Below are 12278 nucleotides of genomic sequence, written 5' to 3'. Positions count from 1 at the left end.
CATTAATTACGATGAGTCGAGTTTGCCTGGGTCTCACTGGGTGTCTATATACAGAGATGACGATACTCATTTTCATGATTCGCTAGGCTTCGGACCACTAAAACCTCAGATAATCGAATTCCTGGAGCCGGATGAATTTTCTGTGACTGAGAAACAGTTACAGAGTAAAACTTCGGATGTGTGTGGAGATCATGCTATAGCATTCTTGATAAAAAGAGCTCAAGGGTTTTCAGCCGAGGAATACTTGGATAATTTTGGTGATGATAAAAAAGTGAATGATACGATTGTACGTGCTTTTGTGAAGAGTTTGATTTCAGAGTAATAAACGAATGTGTAAATGTGTATACTTGTGATTCTTGTTGCGACTGTGAACACCAGACTATTCTGTAGGTGCGAAACAGCGGTGTGAATAAGCCGAAAGTATTATTCAGGTAGCAATCAATAGCGAGGAAAGAGAACACGATCGGTCATTTGACACGACTAAACTACGACATCATATATCATAATTTACGATCAAACTATTTCGCACTGACTGGTCTAGTGTAATAATCGATAGTAGCACACGGCTGGACGGGAAATAATTCAGCGTGCAGGTCATTCGAAATATAGGTCGCACGCACTGCTTAATCCTCTTGCAAGCCACGTTTCCGTTTGTGTGGTTATTGTTGGTGACTCGTACATATTCAACACCACACGAGAGATGCCTGAAAGTACGAATCACGACCGCACCCATAAGAACACATGGCGAGTCACCACAGATCCCGTAAGAATACATGACAGACACATTTATCATCGTTAGCATGTCGCCGCACGTATACCCGAAAGTACGAATCACGACCACGAGTTTTCAATACGAGTCACCGCCGCGTCCATAAGAATAACGATATATCATTGTCGCACTCACCGTAAACGCTGGAATTCCGTCGAATACCAGATGGCAGGTCATCGCCGCAGCATATACCGAAAGGGTGGGGTCACCAACACGAGTTTTCAAGGTATATCATCGCCGCAGCCTATACCTGAAAGGGTGGTATCATCACCGCGCCCATAAGAAACAATGGCAGGTCACCACCGCAAGGGGGGTCTAAAAGGGTGGGGTCATCACCCCGGGTTTTCAGGCAGGTCACCACCCCGCCCATAAGAGCCCCACGCTAGTTCGCGACCGATCATATATACTACTTACGTTGTAGTAAACTCAGAGATGGAAGTCGGGCCGGGCTTTTCGGGTTCGGGCCGGATTCGGGCCGGGTTCGGGCCCAAAGTTATAAAAATTATCGGGATTGAATCGGGCCGAATAGTCACTACGAAAAGCATTGACTTCATATACAAATTTGATTTGCAATTTTGTTCGAAAGTGGCACAACTACATATAAGATACACCAATACCGTATCACGTAAGTATGGCAATATCTGTGAATAAACTTTATAGGAACTTAGGAAGTACGAACCCAGATAAACTTTATTATAAGACGGCCCGAAAACTATGATTGAATAATGAAACAATGTCAGCTAAATGGTAAACAAGTGTCCCGAATACGCCAGACATTGATCATTGTTCAGAGAGAGAGAGAGAGAGAGAGAGAGAGATATGATATCCTTTTTCGTCTGCACCATCGAGATGCTTTGGCGACGGAGTTGCGATACGGCCCCATGAGGTCATCTAGTCTGCGCCCCCGTTTTTTTTCTCCTCCATGCTATCCGTGATTGCTGAGGGCCTAGCAGGATAGCTGCGGATACCATTTTTCGAGTCTTTGGTATGACCCGGCCGGGGATCGAACCCACGACCTACCGCTCGAGAAGCCGGACGCATAACCATTACACTATCTCGCTCGGTTCAGGCCACATTGTGACGAAAACATGAATAAAGGATGGATGGATTACCATGCTGGAGCCTGGATTACTACCAATTTAGTTTTAATTTCGATGAGGCATGCTGAACTGAACAGCTAGAAGCAGGTGATGAGACGACGGCTTCCGTTGTGGCGCAGCAGGATTGATCGATAGATGTGTTACGGCGGTGTTAATATTTATTAAAGAAAGCTTTTAGATGCACCATAGTGATTTTGTCGTTCATGGTGAATTGCTTTAGGACTTTAGGTCTATACGGAAACTAACTTATATTGTATTAGGCTATGTGACAGCGGTAGTATTGTTATATAGTAGGCTACACTAACAGTAAATAATGCAGACGATACATGAATTATCAAAAGAATTGCAAAAACATCCAGAACGGTTTATGTTTTCTCCTGCTCCAGGTCGATCAGAGTTTTGGAGGACAATGAAAGTCGTAGCACGGCGTTGTCAGCCTACTAATGCTGTAATTGGTGTCACACCGGAAATTTTGACCGGAATAGTTTCATGCGGTGTTTGCAAACTAGTATTAAAATACGATTGCCAAAAAACAGGGTCGTCCCATATCAAGCGCCATTCCGAACATTGCAAGCCTGGGCCTCATGGAAAAAAGAAGCAGCAGCTAATGTTACAGTTTGCAAATAAAACGCTTAGACTAAGCGAATCTGAAAAGCTGGACATAAAAACTGCTGAATTGGAGTTTTGCGTTCGTGGCTATCATGCCTTTCATTCAGTTGAAAATGACGGCCTGATCAAGCTATTACAGCAATTTGTGAACATGTCCGCGACGCATGGACGTTTTAATGTATCAGACGTGATATATGGACGTAAAGCTATATCGTTATATTGCATGGAAAAGGCTGCAGTAATAAGGGAAAGGATAACAGAGGTTTTAGTTGAACCACAGTTAGCCGAAGCCGTCGCAGTAACGTTGGACTTGTGGACGGACGAATACAAGCATACGTCATACCTAGACGTACACGTCTTCTGGATTGATAAGTCCTTTGAAATGAAACATCAAGTTTTGGCGGTACGTCATTTTGGGACTGAACGTCACACTGCTGAAAATATTTCACGGGCTATACAGGCTATACAGACTATATTGGCTGAATATGCTATTGATGCTTCAAACATTACGGCAACTACCGACCACGGTGCAAATGTTGTCGCTGCCTTTCGAGTAGGAATGTTGGAAACGTCCGCACGCCTTGACTGTATGGCACATAGGCTACACACTTGCTTCTCAACCATGTGGTCACGGGTATGCACTTCACAGTCAGAATTGCTCGATTACGATTACAATGCATCTTCTCTGGTAAAGTATTGTAATCAAGCCTCCGGTGTGCAGGAACAACTGCCCGTGTCGTTGAAAAAAGGCTCGTCAACTCGGAGATGGCAAGGCTATATTGATAGAGCATATTCCATCAACGAAAGTTATGAAGCTTTGGTGCGCATTCTTTCAGAACCACACAGAGACCGCATGCAGCTCATAGCATCTGTTAATCGAAGAATGAACGCGGAAATTTTACAATTCATGAAACCATTCGGCGATATATTTGATGTTATGCAATTTAATTCCAAACCAACGATAGGCTACGCCGTGCTAGCGTATTATAAGGCGTTAGAACTTGCAAAACCTTGCCAGAATGACCATCCAGTTATCAAGGCCATGAAGACAGAACTTAGACAACTTTTGGACACAGTATATTTTGAATATTCGCTGAAGGCCCATCACTGGCTAGCTACCTTTCTCGATCCAAATTTCAAACGATTTGAATTTCTGCCACTTATTAGTAATGAAGAGGTCTCATTCAAGATAAGATTGCTCTCGGACATTGATAAATGGGTAATTGAACACATGGAAAAGGTTGCCGACAATAGCCCAGGAAATCAAGACTATGTTCGATCAGAAGCAAGAGAAATGCGACCAGTTGAACTTGATGATCCATCTCCCAATTTCGCGACGGTCTTGACAGACATTCTGCTCCAAGCCTCGCTTCGTCTGACAGTATCAAGCGAAACTTACTTCAGGAACTTCAACGGTACAAGGAATACCAAAATGCATCATCGCACCCCAATCAGCTGGACTTCTGGAGAAACCATGAACGGGACTTTCCAACGCTCTCCAGGGTGGCTAGAAAGATGTTTGCAGCCCAGTGCTCAAGTCAGTGGCGGCTCGTCCTATAGGGCAACTGGGGCATTGCCCCACCTAAAATTCTGTTCAATAACAATTTAACCATTTATAGACGCACAGCAATCAGTATATACCGAGATCACGGCGAAGCCCGCATTATTCTTGTGCTTTCGCTAACAAATGCCCATACATAGCGAAGTCTCTGCGAAAATCGAATTCTCTTCAGTGTTTTCGCTTTGTGAATGCCTAGCCGGGGCTTGCCCCGGTAGCGCTCATAACAAGCTTTCACTATCTATTCTCTCAAAGCCGCGCACAATAAAGAAACGGTGATTTACTCTCTCCTATTCGTAAAATGGCCGAGCAAGTGGGGCAACTATGCCTGTCGCCCTTAAGGTGTGATGTAACAATCGTATCTATATCTGAACTCGGTTACCGTGATATGCGTTGACTCGACCTTTGCTGGTATATGTCGATTTTGACGGTGTTTCGCACCATGATAATTCTTGAAACTTGGTACGATATGTCGTGAAGGTAGTATTTAGCACTGCTCCAAGTTTCAGGCTTGCTACTCAAAGATAAGGGTGGTAATTTCGTTTCCGAAGTTCAGTATGTGCTGATCTATCATGTACATTGTACAGCAAACAGATTTTACTCAAAAGCCGGTATTGGTCTCCATTGATTTTGACGATGTTCCATACCGAGATCGGTCATGATATTTGGCACAGTAAGTCTTAGGGTGGAGGCCAAAAAGCTGAGTAAAAACATCCTGGATTTTCGCTTAATCTGCGAGTTCCAAGATCTCCCGATTTAGAAGTAGATGATCCGCACGCCAAAACATTGGATGTTCGTGCGAAGTTAGTAGATCTACAAATCTAGGATGTAGGACGCTATTGCGTCAAAATGACGCAAAATGTAGTGATCCGTGGAAGGTTGCCATGTCAACCCATCGACTTCGTAGTAAATATTGCTTCAATGGCAATGCTGATTGGAAATGTTGTCGGTTTTGGTCATGTACTATGAATGCCGTCGTTTCCTAGGTAGACTTATGAAATTGATTTGAAGCCACTTTGCAGCTTTAATGCATATTACTCTGTAGTTTATTCACAGTTATAAGTTTTAAAGACGGCATTGCAAACTGGTACTGTTGTTATCACTGTCTGTAGTATGGATATTTTGGACATCGTAGATGGCAGTTCGGACAACAAGAATACAATTGTTATGCCCAGGCATTACTTGGCAGACATATCGGACTCATTTGTAAAATACCCAGAAAATGAATTCGTTGACTGCTACAGATTTTACAAGGGAGCTACGGTAATTCTATTGGACATGATTAAAGACAGCCCATGGTTGGATGTACGGTGCCAAGCTTTGCACCCCATGATGCAATTACTCTGTGCTCTCCGATTTTTTGCTACAGTCATTTTCAACAAACAGATGCTGATTTGATTGGTGCGTAAGCCGGACAACTGCACGCCGAATAATCCACTGCATTTCTCGGGCATTATCAGAGAATAGAGAAAATTTATCCCACGATTGGATGATTCGTTACCAACAAAGAGTGATTTCTTTGACATACTGGAGTTCCAAATGTCATCGGTTGCATTGATGGTACCCATATCCCAATAAAGTCCCCAGGTGGCTCTGTACCTGAAAATTTATCGTTGCAGGAAAGAATATTTTTCTTCGAACTGTCAAATGGACTGCAATGCCAAGAGAATACCGGTAGTGACTAATGCTGTTGTGCTGGGAGACAGAGGCTCTATGCTCTGAAAATGTACCTGATGACTCCATTAACAAATCCACAGCTTGCACAAGAAAAAAAATACAGCTATATGTACTCAAAGACATGCATGTTGATCGAGCAATGCTTTTGCGTTATGAAACAGCGTTTCCAGATGTTGCTAAATCCTATGCGAATGCAAATCAAAAACACCGTCCTGGCAATCATTGCAACCATATGTTTGCACAATTTTGCTACAAAAACCAATGAGCCAGTTCCTGATATAGCAGTTACTACCGAGGAAGCTACGGATATAACATCTGAAGTTGGATACACTGACGCAATAGCCTATCTTGAAAATAAGATCAACGCATATTTCTACTAATTATGTTTATTTTAAAATTTTAACGAACACAGTAAACCGTGCTGGTGTAAAAATAATAAAGAGAATGAAATGTGCATGACTTCGTGGAATGAAAGATTTAACTACAATTGCACTGTAGGTAATAAACAAAGAGCAGTATCCCATTATTTGTATTCAAATTGACAAATATGAATTGAAAAAATGTACCAAAATATTTGCGCCATCGACAATACCTATAAGGCGAGGAACACTTGGCAGGCGGGCACAATGAAATATCATAAAGAAATGTTGCATTTCAAAAAATGTGCACCGTCAATAATACCTATAAGCAATGTTCCCTCTAAGCTACTCACGTGCGCAAATGCGCAGTGCTGACATGGTCTCTGCGCACAGAAAATCCAAGTTGCGCACGAAAAAATCCGAAGTGATGACTTTTTTTACAGATGTTTACGCACTGTTGTCCAAGGGTCTGTAGTGAGTTGCTGAGTGTGCGCAAACTCGTCGAAAATTAGAGGGGACAGGCAGGCAGGCACAATGCAGGCAGGCAGGCACAATGAAATATTATAAAGAAATGCTGCTTTTCAGAAAATGAGTATTCGGCTATTTACATAACTTGACAGGAAGGCACAATGAAATAATTGAACACAGAAATATTGCATTACAGATGTCACTAATTCCTCAATTGTCCAAGTTCTAATCTATATTTTTCCATTTTTATCACATGTTCTTCAATACGCATTTCGAATTCTTGCTTTCTGAAATATCTTTCTTCGTCTCTCATGTCTTTTCTTTCTTTGAGCTCCTCAATCTTCGACACCATCAGTTTAATTCTCAGCTCATTGTTTTTCTGAATTAAAAGAAGTTCATATTGACTCTGCGATGAGGTAGTAACGTATGATTAAACTTGCGATGAGGTAGTAACCTATGATTAAACTAAAACTTGTATTAGGAAGCCAATCACAAAGAAATCATTTGGAAATTCTCCCTGCCTTGTTGGCTGATATTTTTTCCTCTAATGGCTGATATCAATATCTGTTTCCAAGTGGGTATCCATTCGATATGAGCGGTGAACCAATAATCGGTCAGTCTCTAGTCATTAAAAACTTGTGATTCTGCAACCAGCTGATCATAAAGTGCAGAATTGGTAGTTTCATTGTATTGTATATGTATACTAGAGGCCGACTGATATTGGAGTTTTGGGCCGATACCGATAAAACCAATATCTAACCCCTTCACCGATAACCACTATAGCCTATATTCAAATTGTGTGGAATACCTTAAAATGCGCATTTGAAAACCTTCAGGGCATCTATTCGAAACAGCTTTACAGCCAATGCTATACTTGGACAGGAAATAAACTAGAAAGGCTGTATCAGGACACCTGTAAAGTGTAATATATGTGAAATATATCAATATTCTCAGTCTAGTGGTCAAAGATTATAGTTTATGGACTTCCTATCACCATGCTGTGACCTCACGAAAACTGCCCATATATATTCATTTCCAATGGCCGATACCAATAATTCTTTCAGAGAGTGATATCGAGTCTCTATTATCGGCAAAGCGATATAATCGGTCAGGCTCCATTGTATACCATCTTATATCAATTGTTACAGGATTGTAACTATGTGTATTGCACTGGTAATCAGCAATCTTTCGAGCAGTCAAACACCATTTCCAACTCTATCGTTCGCAGATACACTTCACTAGCAAACTCAGTACAATGATGGAATTTTTTACATAACAATAGTTGGGGCAGTGGAGCAAAAGTTTGCCAAACAGCAAGATTGTATATTTTGAAATATCAACCCGACATGAAATTCAAATGAGTTTAAGCTACATACCAGGTGGCAGATCGGCAGATCACTTGTCTTTGTCACGCATGTTGACTGCGATTCCATGTAGCTTGTTTCTGGAAAACATGTGAATGTTTCAGAAGGATTTGAGGCTATACGTATGTTTACATATGCACAATGCACATGCATATTTGCTAGTATGGTGGAAAATACTGAAACCGATCATTTGGCGACTAGCAAAAAATCTCATTATAAAATCGCTGAATGTTATGACAAGAACGTTTGATATCGTGAATGCACTCCCTTGAATACACCACTGGATAAGAATTCGATATAATATACATCTACACTCGTACAATTGATATGTTAGCAAAAAGTAGTGATGAAAATAACGAGAAGAGTTGCCTCTGACACGAACCGATCATCATCATGGGGAACACTTCTCGATGCGGTCAATATATCGAACAAGTTCTCATTACTCTCTCGCAATATAACTTACATGATTGATTTTCTGCAGTAACTACAGACAATACGGTGGAATCACTTTTAAAATGATGTTCAAGTGGCTGATCCTATGCTGGTATGACAGCTCTATAACCATTAATTTAGTGATATGCGCCACATTATGGATATAATCAATGTCTACAAATTTACCTTGAAATAAATAGCACCATCACCGGGTAAGATACCATATCTTCAGTCACTCTTCCAATTGAATGTTCTGAAGGCCTTAACAGGCATTTTCAGTTTGGGCACTTTCTGTTGTTTTGAAGCAACCTTCAATTACTGTTCTGTTCTTTTGCCATGTTTGGCGATGTAGCATTTCACGGCTTGGTTGATTGTATCCAATGCAAGAGAACGGCGGAACTCATTTATTACATAGTTTGTATGCAATTATCATTATCATTAAACATTCTGTAATAACATGATCATCAGTCAATAAGAAGCACAATTGAGTACCGGTAACAAAATATCGTCAACATTAGGCTTACCATATTTTGGAAATGTAAAAAGAGGACACTTTTTCAGAAATTTGCAAGATGCGAAACCGGAGTGGAATTCTCAAAAACCGGTGAATTTTTCCCACTTTGTGATCGGTTGACTAAAAAAAAAAAAAAAAAAGGTCTTCTTTTCGCTCCGAGCTGAAATCACCGCTTTTCCCTCCGGAATACCCGCCGGAGCTTCACTTCTGCGCTAATATGCGGCATATCACTCGCAATTTCCTCTAAATCTAACCTGAATTTTCCAAAAAGAGGACAAAAGGGCGTCCTCCGAGGACACTTTCAAAAAAGCCAAAAAAGAGGACAAATCCTCTTAAAAGAGGACGTATGGTAAGCCTAGTCAACATGCAATCTTCACTATCTTTATAACGAACCTCAGATAAGCAATTCCAATCTACAATGTCCTATTACAAACCTCGCCAAATTTATATGCTTGTGTACCTTAATCGAGACTTTAATCCTGGTGGCGACCAGGATCAAGAAGCAGCAGTCTATACTCAGTTGGTTGTGGCAGAATCTTACTAATCTACCTTTCTGGTCGGCAGAAAATCCAGCAACGTGCAAAATCGCCAGATCTATTATTTGATCTATATTTTTGGCCTCCACCCTTAATGTTAGTATCGACCGCTGTAATAAGTTTTAAGTTTGTCACTGAACTATGTGGGTGGTAATTTCGTTTCCAAAGTCGAGTGAGAGCTGACTCTTCATTTATCGCTAACAGATTTACGCAAAAGCCGTTATTGGTCTCTATTGATTTTAACGATGTTCCATACCTAGATCTGTCATGAGCTTATGCACGGTATGTCTTGATTTTAGTATCGAACGCGGTGCCAAGTCTTAAAGTTGACGCTCAATGATTGAGGCAGTTATTTCGTTTTCGAGGTCGAGTATGGTAGAGATGCGCGCTGATCTGATACTTAGCCTACCTACATCATTGCGGATCTCACGGAAAAGCCGGTGTCTGTCTGTGCTAATCTAGTCTGCGTTCCATAACGAGATCGGTGATGATATTTCCAATGGTATATCTCGATGATCGCATGAAACAGCTAACTAAGATTCTCGGTTTGCATTCAAATATTCACATAATTTTATGTTCGCCAATGTGCATTTAACTGTGAAATTGTGGCCTTCAAACCATTTGCTTACAATCCCCTGTCAAATGCGATAGCTATTTCATTTTCGATGTCGGCTAACAGCTGATCATTCGATCAGCCTATTCCTCGATCTATTTTACTCAAAGTTCGGTGTTCGTCTGTTTGTATTGATTTTGACAGTGTACCATGCCGGAATGGGTTATGAGATTGCGAATGCTACTTCTCGATGATTTCATGTAACAGTATGCTAAGTTTACGGCTTTCATTCATGTATTTATTGATTAATATATTTTCCAACGGCGATTTGGCAGCAGACAGTAAGCCGTATGTGTTGCGTCACAATCTCCAGTTTCAAGGCCAAAATGTACTATGTTGTTCCGAGACCGAAGTTCCGAGGCTGCTGTCCTTAGTTCTTCAAAGACCATTCAAATTGATGTTCTGGATTCAATATGACAGGCCCAATCTATGAGATAACAATTGCGTATGTGTCCGAAGTCGTTGACCTTTGCAGTTAGGCTTACGCAATCTCTCGAGTTCTAGTCATTGGAATTAGTCTGGTCAAGTCAAGTGCGAACATGAATCGTATTGAATCTTTGCTCCGTACGTAGGCTAGTTTACGCAGTTGCCTTTAGAGCGAAAATTAAAGGTCTAGAAGACTACTCCTTGTCGCTTCGACATATTCCTGTCTTTTCATTGTATCGCATTTTTGTGGTGTATTGAACTGATAAAATTGCTAATAAACCAATGATGATGATGATAGAAATTGTCCAGTCCATTGATCCAATCGTACGCCGGGTACCTCCGCTTTGGTTGCCTATCACCTGGTCGTAACTCGTAACCACCAGCTCAGTGGTCGTAACACACCAGGATCGTGTACGAAACACTTTCGGACGGCCTATCGATTTGCGTAATCTCTAACTCTACCATGAAATCATAACGCATGCTACTAAGGATGACCTGATAATTGATTCGTGGCATAGGGACGATTCTTAGTTCACGTACATTATGTAAAATAATCCTTTGATTAAAAAAAAATGAATAAAACATTTGTTACCACACTTCAAGTCACGGCTCACCGGCAAACCTCTCGCGGCACCTACGTTAAAATCACTGTTGTCGGGAAATTCATGTGACCATCATATTAAAGTTACTTTTTTACGTTGGAAAACGCCATTGTGACGTCATGTTGATAAAAGTCGCTCGCAGCCCTTGCCCCACCACCCGATATTGTCACGAGCCGCCACTGGCTCAAGTGCGCAATCCGAAAGAGATTTTTCATCGTGCGGTCTGACCTTGTCGCAGAGACGAACCCGACTGTCTCCAGTAACTGTTGAGGCTATTGAAATAATCAATTCTTCGTATAACGTGTGAATGCAACGCCCTTTGTATGGATGACAGTTGACTTGTATTTTGAACACACTATTTTTTCTCATCTTGGCCATTTTCATTCCTTCATTTCTTTAATTTAGTTTGGTATTGAACCATTTAATACAGTTCACATTTTGCAAAAGGTTTGGTGGAACTAAGTTAACAGTGGGGCTGTTTTCAGCGTATTCTCATTCAAATACATTAAGCTCTCTTGCCATTTGCAAGATTGCTATCGAAAGAAAACAAAGCGAGAGAATTGAAAGCGTTGAAAAGCTCGAAATTTGAATCGTATATCAGCTTATTTGCTCGCAACAGTTGAAAATTGCTATTTGAACTTGGTTTCGGGCCGAAACGGGCTCAAAACTCAACCGTCGGGTTCGGGCCGGGTTCGGGCTGAACTTGTCGGGTTCGGGCCGGGTTCGGGTCCGGCTCACCCGGCCCGCTTCCATCTCTGAGTAAACTAGTATAGTAAAGTAATTTCTGTTCTCTGTTTTTACCTTAGCCAAACCTCTTGTTTTATTGAAACTGAATTCGACTATAGTTTATACAATCCTCAATCATTGGCGCAGGCTGGAATTGCATCATATCGATTTGTAAATGCGTAATGTATTGCATCTTATCAATTCGCATCTATTCTTTTTTGGCTGGTAACTATAAGCTGAGGTTTAGCAGTTCTAGGTATATGTGAGCGATACAGCGCCTTTTTGCGTGTATATTTAACTCTATATTTGTTCATCGGTTCTCAATCAATGATCACTCAATATGTATTTCAGCCAGCTAGCAAAATGCAATGACGTTATCATGCCTCATACTTCGAAAAGACAATTTGACTTGAATTTTGACTTGACTTGACTCGACTTGACTCGAGTCACCTCCAAAAATCGAGTGACTTGACTTGACTCGAGTCACCTTTGAAAATCGATTGACTTGACTTGACTCGAGTCAAA

The 12278-nt window shown here is 41.2% G+C and overlaps 1 protein-coding gene across 1 annotated transcript in view; it reads right to left on the bottom strand.

Annotated features, from left to right (window-relative positions):
- LOC145442888 (ribosome maturation protein SBDS-like) overlaps positions 1 to 12278 on the bottom strand; it is a 397416-nt gene that overhangs the window by 373801 nt on the left and 11337 nt on the right. The window lies entirely within an intron of this gene.

Source organism: Botryllus schlosseri, chromosome 7, assembly GCF_051294905.1.
Source record: "Botryllus schlosseri isolate E-star chromosome 7, Bs_hap1, whole genome shotgun sequence".
NCBI classification, from domain to species: domain Eukaryota; kingdom Metazoa; phylum Chordata; class Ascidiacea; order Stolidobranchia; family Styelidae; genus Botryllus; species Botryllus schlosseri.
This window is presented reverse-complemented; position numbering and strand designations above follow the sequence as displayed.